This window comes from Empidonax traillii, unplaced genomic scaffold (genome assembly GCF_003031625.1).
Source record: "Empidonax traillii isolate 1590-97213 ecotype Southwest subspecies unplaced genomic scaffold, ASM303162v1 scaffold857:size263469, whole genome shotgun sequence".
Classification (NCBI taxonomy): Eukaryota; Metazoa; Chordata; class Aves; order Passeriformes; family Tyrannidae; genus Empidonax; species Empidonax traillii.
The window spans coordinates 6,652-20,162 of NW_020956050.1; the positions used below are offsets into that span (position 1 = coordinate 6,652).

General features: G+C 39.1%; 1 protein-coding gene across 4 annotated transcripts in view; it reads left to right on the forward strand.

Annotated features, from left to right (window-relative positions):
• Positions 1–13,511, forward strand: part of PDE1C (phosphodiesterase 1C) — a 69,386-nt gene that overhangs the window by 585 nt on the left and 55,290 nt on the right. The gene's annotated exons all lie outside the window — the stretch shown is intronic.

A 13,511-nucleotide genomic window follows, 5' to 3' on the forward strand; every position in this document is an offset into this window, starting at 1 on the left:
AAGAGTAAATCACGGAGGACTGCAAGGTATTTGTGAGTTATCTGTCTCTTTTTGTTTGAAAGATGATTTTCCTGTTGGCAGGTTGGTGTTTTTTATTCAGGGAAATGCCATTCTAGTGGTTGTTTCCCCATTTGAAAGTCCATCTTGTGCTGCTGCTGCTCCACATCTCTTCTGCTGCTAGTGGTAGTCCTCCCCTCTGATATTAGAGGTAGTTCTCTCTGAGAAAGAATGGAAATATTTACCATTGAAGGTCAAATCCTAATAAACGTAACACTGCTTCTTCTGCAAAATCTGCTGGTTCACTTTTATTGCTTAGTCATGCTGTAATAACAAAATGTATGGCAGGCTTGTAGTGTTACTAATGATCTGTGCCTTTGCAATAGACTGAAGAGAAATAGGAATCCTGTTGATTAACAGTCCCTATTACAGCCTCCAAATCTGGTTATCTTACTGCTTCCTTACAGGAGGGAGGCTCAGTGGGGATCTTTCACAGATCAATTTTCCTTCTTTGGAACCCTTGAGCTTGGTTGCTTCAGAACACGCACTTTGTAGCACAAAGGTTCTTTGGTAGTGTGCTGATTTGCCCTCCCATGCAAGTGGACTGTTAATTGGTGATTGATGTCATGGCATCCTGAACATCTTTGGTTCATGTTGACTTTAATTGGACTTAAGACTTCTGTAGAGTGCTTCAACTCTGCTGAATATGCCCTTTAATAGTGTGATGATAAAGAGTGCTGGCACATAATCCAGTGGGATGATGTGGTGGGTAAGGCATCATAGCCACCACTCCTGTTTGCTATCGCCCTTTGCCGAGGATGATTGCTCTAATGCAGCATTGGCAGGACAGGCTGTGTGTGTGCTTGTGTGTCATAGCCACGACAAACTGAGGTGTGGTGGCTTGAGCCATGGATGAGGTGGGTGTAAGGTATGACAGTTTAGTGAAAAATACTGATTGGGAGATTTCTGTGCTGAACTGTGAAAGTGGGCATTGTGTAATGTGAGAGATAAGAACAAAGAGAAGGTAAATATGCTCCCAGTTGTTTTCTTAAATGTTGGGCTGACAGTGAAGTTTTGTCTGCTTTTCCCCCCATTTCTCTTGATGCTGCTATGATTGTTAATCAATTATAAACATGTCTCTGGCTGGAGGTCTTGAGTTGGTGCAAGACAATTTGTTCTGGGACTAAGATTTTTTCCAGACTGAATGTTTGCACTCTGTGTGTCTGTGTGTATGTGGGTGTGTGTGTACATCGCACTGCTTGCATTGTCAACGCGTTGCATTGAGTACTGTATCTTATTTGGCTGTCTCTTCTGTGGACATAACCATGGCATTAGAGAGGTTTGTGTTCAGCATTTCTTTTGTATAGGAGACTTTCTGTAAGCCTCAAAAGATAGATGAAGTATATTAACAGTTTCTACCAGCCAAATACACTGTATCAATGACATACAGAGAATACAATATGTCAGTCTGTTTAAATATAGCATTACAGGGTTTTGTGCTCTGTGCAATGTTGACTTTCTGGGTTTTTCTCTTACTGTTACCCATGCCAGTTGCTTGACTGGAGGTGTGCATCCTTGCAGCATCTGTGCGAATGGGCTGCATGGCCCTCTCATGTCTAACAAATGATGTGAGCTCTGCAGAGGCCACTCCAGGGACTGGTACACAGCAATTGCTCAGCAGCTACTCCTGATAACCTTGCTCAGTGGGTGCTGACTGCCAGCACAGAGGGCTCTGTAGTGCAATGGGGTAGCTGCTGTCTGTGTCTGGGAACCACACACTGGCAGCACCTGGGGAAACTTAGCAGGCTAGTAAGCTTGTGCCTTGAATTTGCCACCTGCTGAGTGATTACGTATGATGCTAAATGAGAAACTGCACATAGTACAATCTGATGCAGAAGTGTAACATCCAGCAAAAGGAAGTAGTTGAACAGCAGTTCACTTAAAGTCTGGTTTTAAGTGAGACTTCCTGTTGAGTTGATAATTCCAGCAATATTCATAAACTGATGGCTTGGCTCAGGTTTCCATCTTCATTTCTCACATTCATCTGTTGTGGGGCTTTCTTTTTTGCCTTTGTTCTTTCAAAACAACCTTGGTGGTTCCTATGTCACTGGGCTCTGTAGGGTGTCTGACAGCTGGACTGAAATGATCTATTGCTTGCTTTTACATCCTCTTCCTTTTGTTTCTGTTTGGGGAGTGTTATCACATAAGAATGTCTACATGATAGTAAGCAGCAGCTATGTAAGAGAAACACTACTGCCCTCTGTATCTTGCAGTGACTGTAAAAACCAGTTTCGTCTGAGTGCAGACCTGTTGGGAAGGAAGATGAGGTATGTGCAAGCAAATGTGAGGAGAAAGAATTGGGGTAAAAAGTGAGCCATTCTAGAAATGTAATTAGAAATGACAGACACTGACTCTTGCGCTGAGAATTCTGTTAAGTGAGTTAACTTAAATGCTTTTGTAACAATAATATGTTGGTATGATTTTCCTTGTAAACTCGGAAGTTTCACAGCTGTCTAGAGAAGCCTAACTTCATTAGTCCACCCTGAATTTCATCTGAAACACTGAACTGTGATGTAGATTAATCACAGCAATTCCAGAGAAGCAGGATATTTAACATAAAATCATGTCATCATTCTCCTGCATAGTTCCCTTTGGGTAAGTGAACAGTAGATAACGTACTAAATAGTGACTGGGGAGGTAGTCAGCACGAGGGAGAACTATACAGGAAGCCAAGCTGAAGCTCCAAACTTCCAGGTCCTAGGGTTGGTTTTCCTTTTTTCTTTTCTTTTTTTTTTTTTTGTTTTGTTTGTTTGTTTGGTTTTTTGTTTTTGTTGTTGTTGTTTTTTTGTTTGTTTGGGTTTTTTTTAGACCCTGAGGCCTCAGTCATGTTTGATTTGACTCTCAGTTGTCCTGAAGATTTCCAGCTATGGGCTGCCTATGTTTTTCTGCGAGATATTCAGCACCTTCAGCTCTCTGGGACATGAAGAGGGAAGGGAACATTTCAAGTAGCCCTTGGCAATTCCCCATTAGATCAGGTTCATTTGCTTGGGTGACTTCAGCTACTACAGGTAACTTTACACTTCTAAAGACTCACTAAAGTCCAATTTATCTTCACAAGATTTGTCAGATAAATAATCTGTGTTAGTTGACATGGCATTTCCATTAGAATCCTAATAGTTTCCATTAGGATCTGGACTCATGCATTTTTACTCCATCTAACAAAGAATTGCATGTGTTGTTCTTTTAGTTTAGGTGCATGTTGGTTAATTGTACAGTTTAATTTTCTATTAAGATGCAAATGCTTCTTTTACAGTAACCTTTTAGATAAAATTCCTGATCTGTCAGTCATGGATGAATGAATTTTTTCCCCTAAGTACATGTTAATGATTTACGTGAAGTACAAAGCAGAAAAGGAAATGTTAAAGGAAAAGCTGCTGCCCAAGCATTCTCATACCATTTAAGTAGTCACATACACACCACCCCGTACTTTAACTTCCTGGTCTGGAGTCACTTTGTAGCAGGCAGCTCCAGAGAGCCAGTGGGTGCCCCTTTTGACTCCTTGTTCACACACACACTCACTTGGACGTGCTTCTTCCTTCTTCAAGCTCAGCTGTAGGTTTCCTGCAGCAGAGTCTCAGGTGTCAGATATATAAAAATAAATAATTTAATAGAGAGATACAGCAGCAGGTCATCTTGAGTGTGCCTGCAGAGAGGGACTCAGAACAAAGTAATCCTTGGGGAATTATACCTTTATGACTTACACACCCTCTTCTCACATGCTCTTCATGTGCCTTGAATGCACCTCCTGGTTCAATGGTCATTTTTGTTGTGGCATTCTTCTAAGATCTTATTTGGTTATTTCTCAAGTGTCCATGCAGGCCATTAACTGTTCTTATCTTGCCAAGTTGCAGCTTCTCCTGGTGCCTGTAGTCTCCTTATCTTCTGATTTGTGCTTCTGGTGCACCTGCTTGGTGGCAGAGCTTAGGAAACTAAAAAAGCCCTCGACTTAGGATAAATGTTACTTAGCAACAACCAAAACATCAGTCTGTTATTGATATTCTTCTCATACTAAAGCCAAGACACAGCACTGTACCAGCTACTAGAAAATTTACTAAGAAAATTAACTATCCCAGTTCAAAGCATATTTAGGTGTAACTTCACAGGTTGAGGCCTAAAGCTTCAGCAAATCCAACTACTCATGCTAAGCAAGTGAGGCTAAGAAGGCTAAATCCATGCTATATTGTAACTCTATGTAACTCATTATACTTAAAATGTATTTATTTATGCTAAAGAACAAGTATATCGCAATAAGAAATGTAAGCAAAGTATCCTTGAAATATGACTATGGTTCTGAAAGAAGCATTCTAAGTGCCTCTGCAAAATACCAAAGTGATTTCTTTAAGAAGTGCTGTACTCTGATTAATAAACATTTGTTTATTGTTTGGTTCCTCAAAAAAAATTTTATTACAATTAGTGATTTCATTCTGAGAAAGTGGAAAGAAAAATTTTTCTCCAGTATTTTCCCCTTACCATTGTTGAGGGTTTTTTTTGACTGCAAGTATAATTTGACAAAAATTTATGGAAGATCAAGAAGAATTAGCTTAATCTGATGATGAAAAAGGCCATTGGACAACAGAGGATTGGGCAAGGGGAGAAGGCACATAGCAGAGGTCAACTGTTTGCTTTTGTCACGGGGAAGAAAGATGGGAGAGTTGGTGAGAAGGGAGATGGACAGGTGGGAAGAAAGATGGACAAGGAGGAAGGGAAATTTTGAATATTGTGGGGGATATCACTGTGTAAATTACACTGGAACAAGAGAAGATATGGAAGAGAAAGGTCATGAAAAGGGTAGCTGAGATTATGGGTGTAGAATTCTATTACACTGGAGAAATTGAGTTGTTTGTTGTAGAAAATGTCAGGCCAGAAGGAGAAAATGGCTGATGTTTGCTGGAAGAAGTTGTTCTGCTCTGGGATTTCCCTGAGGGATACTGGGTATAGCCAAGAGCTGAGTTACAGGCTGTGTATATCAGGGGAATAAGCAAGGACTAATGACTGTTGGGACAGGCACTGTAAGATGATAGAAATATCCTATCTTTTGTGAAGAAACTTTACAGAGCTTTGTTACACAGGCCATAGTCATTCTAGATGGATGTACCCCAGTGACAGACAGCATCTGCTCATACTGCAGATACAGGTGCCAGACACTGTCACTCTTCGTTTATCATGAGTAAATGCACTTTATTTTCTGAGTTGTTTTCTTTAATTACCAATTACCGTGACAAAGAACAGTTGAATTTTACCTTTCATGTTGTTTACTTAAAGAATATTTATCTTCTCTAACCTTCAACTTCATGAAACAGCACTTCTCTCTCTTTTATTCTGAACTGTAAAAGGAAATCATAAAGTCTCTGATCACTCCCCAGCCTAAAATATGCAAGTGGAACGTCTTTTTAGGTGATGCTTTTCTTCTCTCAGCACCTCTTATTCAAGTACTTACGTGCACATACCATCAGTGTTTTTCCCTTTATTCCCTGGGTTTTCCTTCAAATGCCCTACTGAACAAGCGTTTTTTTCCTCATGGACATCCATCAGTATTGAAAATAGTTCAGAAATGTTACCTATTTCAACAATGGTTCATAATTTAAAAAAAACCAAATAAAACCCAAAAAACATATTTGATTTTGCAGTGCTTGCCTTGTGTTAGTAAGTTATTACCACACAGCATTTTATTCAAGGAATAAATGCACAGATAGGTCTTCTTTGGGTGCAGGATGGGAGGCTGTTTGGATCCTCTTATCAAATAGCTTGTAGCTTTCATTTTAAGGCAAAGACAAAGATTAGTTTTCCTAGAGCAGTTACATTAATTTCTAAATCCTTTTTTTATTAGAAGTACTGTGCCTTCTTTCCTTTAGTTCATTTTCCCGGGGATTAACATTGGAAACAGAGCATCAGAAACAGGTTATCAGTTGAGGAAAAGGGACTTTTTTTTGTTCATCACTGTAATATGCTCATGTCTGCTTATACACATACCCACTTCTAGTAGCCCACTACTCACAGGTTACTAGTGCATCCCTTCTCATTGTGCCATGGCTCAGGGAGTTTTAATGATTGCCCTTCGGCTGAGTGTTCCTGGGGATTTCTCTGCAGGCTGTCTTTCACAGCCAGTTGTATGCAATAAGAGAGATTGCTAGATCAATTGCAAGAGTGTCCTGAAGGATGGACCTGTGGGATTATAATTAGATTCTACTTGGCTATTTTGTTTCCCTGAATATATAAATACAAAAGCATGAGCAATTGCTGGGCTCTAAGCTGGAAGGCATTGACCAGTATGCAGTGGTATTGCTGACTGCTCATGAGCTGATGTCTCTGTTTCATAAAGTGCCAGTCATCAATGCTATTAAGCAAGCTTTGAAAATGAAGCTGTCCTTTATCTCCACTAGTCCCTTTCCCTGCAAGCTGAAATTAATCCAGACCTGTTCTGAAAACACTAAAAGCTTTGCTTTTGCAGTTTTACTTCCCCCTTCTCCCTCCCCCTTCTTCCCTGGCTCCCAGCAGCCCAGAGGGAATAAGGTCTGCGGAGAAGCAAAAAACAGTAATTCCTCTCAGCAAAGGAAATATGCCTCTCGTTCCTCACTGACTTCTGTCTGACATGATTTATTTTGTATATCAGCGGGCTTCAGCTGAACTTGAGTCTGTGGTTTCGAACTGCTGCAGGTATCTAGAAGGATTCAGCACAGTTTGTTCAGCTCTAGTATGTCAGTGATTTAAAAGGGATTAGGAAGGAGGCTGAAGTGAAAATTATTAAATTTCCTTTGTTTTTTATAAACAGGGAACATTGCAGATCCAAACCCTGCTTTGGGTTGCAGCCTTTATCTAGTAAATGTCCCTCAAAACAGTATTTCCTATTTTGCACAGGGGGAGATTTAAGTGAAATGCTTTTCATGCCAACTTTCCTGCTCCCAGGGAAGAGTTCTTCCTCAGTCTCTGTGGACCCAGCTCGCTGGGGGATCAGGACAAGGAGTAATCGAGGGAGGTGACACAGGTCTAAACAGCTGCTGATCCCACCACGGGTGGTGGGAATGGCAATCTTGTGTCCTTGGCCCCAGAGATTCCAAGAGGTCTCGGCTCCTGATGTTTTCAGGGAAAAAGAAGTCTAGGCAGATAGTGAAGCTGGCTTAAAAACCCTACTAGTCCTTCTCTGCTCTATTTCACTCTTTAGTGGTGTGTGACAGCCTTGAATTCATAGGAGTGAGGGGTCTTGTGAAGAGTCAATTGACTGTGAGAAAAAGAGATTTGGGCAGGGTAGTGTTTTATGCACCGGCAGCCAGTAAGTTTCAACAGTATGAGCTAGAGGAGAACTAGCTGATAAACGTGGGATTTTGATAATTCTGGTGACTGTCAGAGATACTTGAAGTAGTTGATTTCTTTCTGTCATATGACATCTACATGGTGTTATGCACTAGCCATACCTCTTCTCCACCAGCATTACCTGGTAATCTAAATTATAAGAGAAGTTCAAGAAGGAAATCTTGAAGTTTCAAGCAGAGTGCCAAACCTGCTGTCTTTTTATTAACCTGATCAATGATCCAGGCGTTTTACTAGCAGCTGCTCTGGGAGAACAGGCACATTATATAGCTGACTCTATGAAAACAATGGGCACTGTAGATCCCAGTGGAGAAATTGCATTAACTCTGCACATAATTATATAAAGGGAGAGATTTTTTATCTCCAGCCAGAGGCTTACAAACTTACTAGTGTACACATTAGTTACACCCTTTGTAATCAGTTCCTGTGTATTTTCATAATTAATTCTTACTTATTGCTGAGGATCTTGTTAGGTTTGTTTGTTCTGAATTCCCTTCAAGAAGGATCATTCACAGAACGTGACTTTGAAGGGCAGGAAGATATTTCCAAATGTCCAAAACTCAGAGCCTGCTTTTGCTGTCTGGATGCTTTTTCGAAGCTTTATATACAGGCCTGTACCCTCTACACTGTCACGGTTGATCGTGTTATCCTCTAAGTTACCTGTCTACAGACTTGTCCATGGATTAGACTATCAACTGACTGAAGTTACAGGTATTGGAGGAGTTTCAACTCTCAGTAACTGACCAGCTTTATTCTATACAGCTCAGAAAGTTCAAGACAAGGAATCCTCAGGTTACTAATACCAGTATTTTGTATCTTATTGCAGTCAATTTTGTGTCATGAATCTTTTTCAAAATAGAGTCGTAGTATCAAATGCAGTCAGTGTTCAGTATCACAGTGGAGGGAATTTGTTCTTCTGAGAGCCAATTAACTTGTCATCAGTGATAATGGCTTTTATGTTACAACAGTCTTGTCACTGGATTACAGCCACATACATCCTGCTATTTACTTGAAATGAAATTTATATCCAGTTTATGTCCGGTAATTCTTAGGGAAGCATGGGTTACTAGAGTACATAATTAAGAGTTTGGTATTACAACTTGTGTAAGTAAGTTAAGAGTTTCTGGTGCTGTCACAGGTTAGATTATCACTCAGAATCTGCTCAGGGACCTTTTTAAACCTTAGGTTTTTTAACCTAACCACAAAAAAGAAACATAAACCTCAAACATACCAAGAAATTAATAATGTCACGAGACAGCTAATTCCTTAGTAATAATCGTAAATTCTGGTCTCTCTGCAGCTGAGGGTCTGAGGACCTGGATCCCCATTTTGTATTTCTGAGATGATTAAAAATCACCTTTGTACTGCATTTTCCTTTCATGCTCACTGCTTAGGGAAGTGCAGAGGTTTATTTTAAAATACAGGAACTTCATTGTTTTTTTCTAAAAAGAAAGAGGTCAAAATATTTATTTTGAGGTTTATTTTTAATCCTGGGACCTGCTCCTTGACCAAGGACAGTCATTTGCCTACCTTCCTCTTCTGACTCACCAGCGCCGTCTCACTGATATCAGTGGCTGCGTCTTGCTTCCATGCTGATGCAACCTCCTTGTTCAGGGTCAGCAGGGACCAAGCAGTCTTGGAAGGTGGAAGGATTTGTTCATCAGCCAAGGGAATTGCAAAAGGAAGCAGCTGGGGGCTAAATAGTTGTAAGTCTGCTCTACCGTATGATCAAAAGTACAAAGTGATTGGCTTGACGTATATCTTAGTGCAGTTTGTGTGAACAAGATTTTTTTCCAACTGTACCTAATTTTCCTTAGTTTTTAAATGAATTGTTAATCATTGTCCAACACTGCAAAACTGAATGGGAAATATGAAAACAGGTATCTCTCTAAGGGAGATATTTCTATGGAATTTAGAGAAAGAAAAATAAATGTTAGTTAAATCTGTGCTTACACTTGCCTTAATCTGGTGTTTTCAGTGGTGCCCTTCTGTTCTCTGATGATTTGTGGAATACACAGTGTTTCACGTTGTAGATAACTCCAGCGCAAAGCTGGGATGTGTTGGTTTTAATAAAATGCATCTAAGCCTTAGAGCCATTTAACATCTGGAAAGCAAGTTGTTGAAAACATAAAGTACATCTAATCCTGTGAGCTGCTCAGAGACTAGAAGAGGAGCTTTTTCTATGGAGAGTGCTTTAAAGATGTGAGCTGCTGAGACATTTAGCCCGGTGTGCTATTCAGGTTGTCAGGGTCATCTACCAGGTGCTGGATGAAAATGATTATAGCACTGTCTATCATGTTCTTCATTTAACATATGTATAACTAATAAATATTTAGAGACAGAGAATGACAATTACTATAAGAATAAATAAGCATTCTATTTAAGAATGTATAAATAGAAAATGCAAGAATATATGAACATATACAATGAAATTTTTCCCTGCTTGTGTATTATTTTCCTGGTTAATGAAAAGGGCTTTGATGGTCTCAGGCATATATTGGTAGTATGTGGATTCAAACCCATTAGTTGACCAGTATGATATTTTTTATTCTTACTCTATCAAAGAGCTGCAAATTGAAAGCTCTTTGATTTGGCTTTATTAAGCAGCAGTGTATCACTTCCAGACCCTCCAGCCAGACTTACAGATATTCATCATGTCAGAAGTCAGACATGTAGGTGAACACAATATAAAACAGTATTTTCAGTCCATCCTTCACGTTGATGAGCCCATTTTCTTTCTCAAAATTTTTCAATTCACTATGTTATTAATCATGAGAGCCAACAAAATTGCACAAGATGTTTTTTGACAACTTTCCTAAGCTGTTTTCAATGCTATTGACTCTAGACAAGCTTTCTGTTTGCATCCTTTCAACTTGCCTGGACTTTCAATTATTCTAGCCCACAATGCCAAAGATGTCTGGACAGATAATGAAGAGGAGCACTTGTAGTAGGGGCTTCTCAGTCCTATTTAACTACAGAAACTGCTCCATAGGCTTAAACTCTTTCTCAGTTGCTTACAGAGGGAGGATTAAAATAACAAGATTCACTATTCAGAAGGCTCTGTAGAGTCACTAGGTTAGGTAAGAGGAAAATATCTCATAGAGATGAGTGAAGTGGCATGTGCTCCATCAGATGCAGCTTAACTTATTTAGGGTCCACTGGATACTTGCAAATACCTCCTCTTTCCCCCTCTAATTCCATCTTCTACTTTTGAGTGAGAGTTTTTCATTACTTCTTTGGGACCTTGTTGTTAGTCCTTTTTTTTTTTTTTTTATGCTGGCTGTGGTGTTGATGGGATTAGAAAGTACCTTACTGGTTGTTTCATTATACTGTCCTAATAATATTTTAATAATGTGCTCTATTAAACCTAGTTATTATCAAAATCTTGCTGTAGTTACTAATTTAATCAAAACTGTTAGGAATTCATGTTCTTGTTTTTCCAAACAGTCTTTGACAATTCATCAGAAAGTCAATAATGACTGTTCACTCTGTAATAACAGAACTTTTATTCATTTTTAAAAATCAAAATCAGTTGGTATGAGAATGGTTTTTGAAATGTGATGGTGATAATGGAGTTTTTTAGAAAGGGAGACTAGAAGAGCTGTTTTGTCATTGATTTGCTAGGTGACCTCAGCAAGCTGCTTTTTTTTTGTATTCAATGATCTTAGAGACCTTTTCCAACCTTAAATGAATATATGATTCTATTTACCTGCTCCTTAACTTTGCCAGTGGTGAGAAGATTCTAAAACTGAGAGTGTCTCAAGCTTACTAAGAGGAAATGCCTTATGAGTTTGGAGGTTGTGTGAAGGTTTGTGTGCTGTAGAGAACTAGCTTGAGTCATGTCAGTGAGCAACAAAATACATAGCAAGGTGTATAGAGCTGATGGAACCTCTCTGGACAGGTGCAGTTTTGCAGGTACAATTAAACTTGAAATTTCCTGTGTCTTTATAAAATAAAGTGACCTCTTATTAATTAGAATTGTAGTTAAAGCTTTTTTATCCAAATTGAAATATATAGTGACTTCAGCATTAGTTCTTACTTGTATTTAAGAGATGATTGTTTACGCTATCATAAGGAAAATCAAGAAGCCATAAGCTTGATGGCATCAAAAAAGGAAAAGATGATCCATTTTTGCCAATAATGGAAACACCCACAGTTCTATTAAGGGGGATTAAAAAAATGCAGAAGAAATAAAAACTCCTGGTGAATGGAGTTAAAAGGCAATTTCCTTCACCTGTACTTCATTGCACAGATGGATGCATTTGTTTTCCAGAGAGTTCACAGGTTGGTAGAGATTGAAAGGGACTTCTGGAGACCATCTATTTCAAATCCCTGTTCAAGGAGGACCATCTAGAGTAGGGGCCTCAGGTCTGTGTCCATAAGCCTTTTGAGTGTCTTCAAGGATGGAAATTTTTTAAATAAACTTCACAAATACCAGTAAAATGACAGCACAAAAGTAATGAGAAGTACTTGTGTTAGCTGTGAAACATCTTGTTACAGTAAAAGATAATGCCACATCACAGATTTATTATGGCAGTCCCTCTGTTGCTGCAAAATCAGGGCGTTCAGAAACAGAAATTTCTATAATACTGGTTGTCATGGGTTCAGGTGGCTGGGTTTTTGGTAGTAGGGAGGCCATAGAGGTGGTATCAGAAGCTGCTAGAGGTTTCACTGTCCTGTGAAACAGCCAATGATAGCCAGCTCCAGGAGGGATTTGCTGCTGCTGGCCAAGGCTGAGCCAATGAGTGCCCTTCTCTGATAACATGTTTAGGAATAGAGGAAGAAAAGGCTGTTGCACAGAAGAAATTCCAGCCCAGAGAAGAGCGGAGAACATGGGATAACAAGCGGACTCCAAGGTCAGAGCTCCAGGAGGTGGGAGGAGGGGGCCGGAGGGCCTCCCTCTCCCCCTCCAGCTGAGGCCCCTGCAGCTGGAGGTGAGAGAATTTATCAGCGAATCCCAAAGCTTTCATGCTGAAGAATCTTTGCATGTTTCTGGTTATATTTTCAGTACAGACCTTGTTTAGGTCTCTACACTTGAAAGTAATCTAAGATTTTGTGTCATAAACCAGTCTTGCGGTTATTTATTGTAAACACCAAAGAACTAGACACTTTTCTCTTTTGGGGAATACTTTTTGTGACACTTCTCTGGTTTGTTGAATGACTTGTTGTCCATTCTGAATTGTGTCTGAGATCCAGAAATGGCCTTTCTTTGTCAGACTACAAAGTACACAATAACACTTTTGTGCCTGAGAAAAACAAAAAGTCTTTTATTTTTCTCTCACTTATGTTTTTCAAGAAAAAATACTGGAATATTTTGAGCACCCATAAATTCTTCTGACAGGTCATCACGTATATGGATTTGGGATAATTTAGGCTTTTTGACTACAGAGAATGTAAGGCAGCGGAATAAAAGGGGACTTTATCAGCATGTGTCAGAATCAGCATTTCACTACATCTCTTCACCCTTCTCCAAGAAAACATGTACACTGGAGTTATCCAACATTGTTTTAGAGTAGGTTGAGAAAAGATGGAAGAGAGTTTGCGTTCAGTTTTCATACTTTAAGACAAAAAACGTCAAGGACAATACATAGAACAGTAGTGCTGAAAGCATTTTTGTAGAGCCAATCACTGAGAATTTAGGAGTACCAGCTATAGTTTTCTATGCAATTTTATTTTTTGCTTCTTTGTATGTGTCCATTATTTTCAGTTGCATGCTGACAAGAACTTAAAATCTATTTGTCATAGTCCTCCCTTATTCTGTAAACAGGTGGTACTTCTGAAGTTGAATAAAAAACTTTATTTTTTTCTATAATTTCCTTTCTGTGGGTAGGATAAAATCATGAGTTTAGATAAAAACTCTATCCTAGGAATAAAAAAGAAAATAAATTCATCTGATAATTAGGCCCAATTTCCACTTATTAAAATAAATATATAGAATTAGTAGAGAAGAAAGCTGCTGTATACTGGAAGAACAGAAAGAATTAATTAGACTTTTGGCCTTGTTTTGGCTAAATTTCTTAATCCTTTCCTTAGCCTCTTTCATCTGAATATCTGCAAATATAAATAGGTTTTATGATGATACTCCTACCTTATCCTGATTTCAGCTTGGTCTTAGACAAAAATGTCCTCAGTTCTTCAGTTAATCTTAC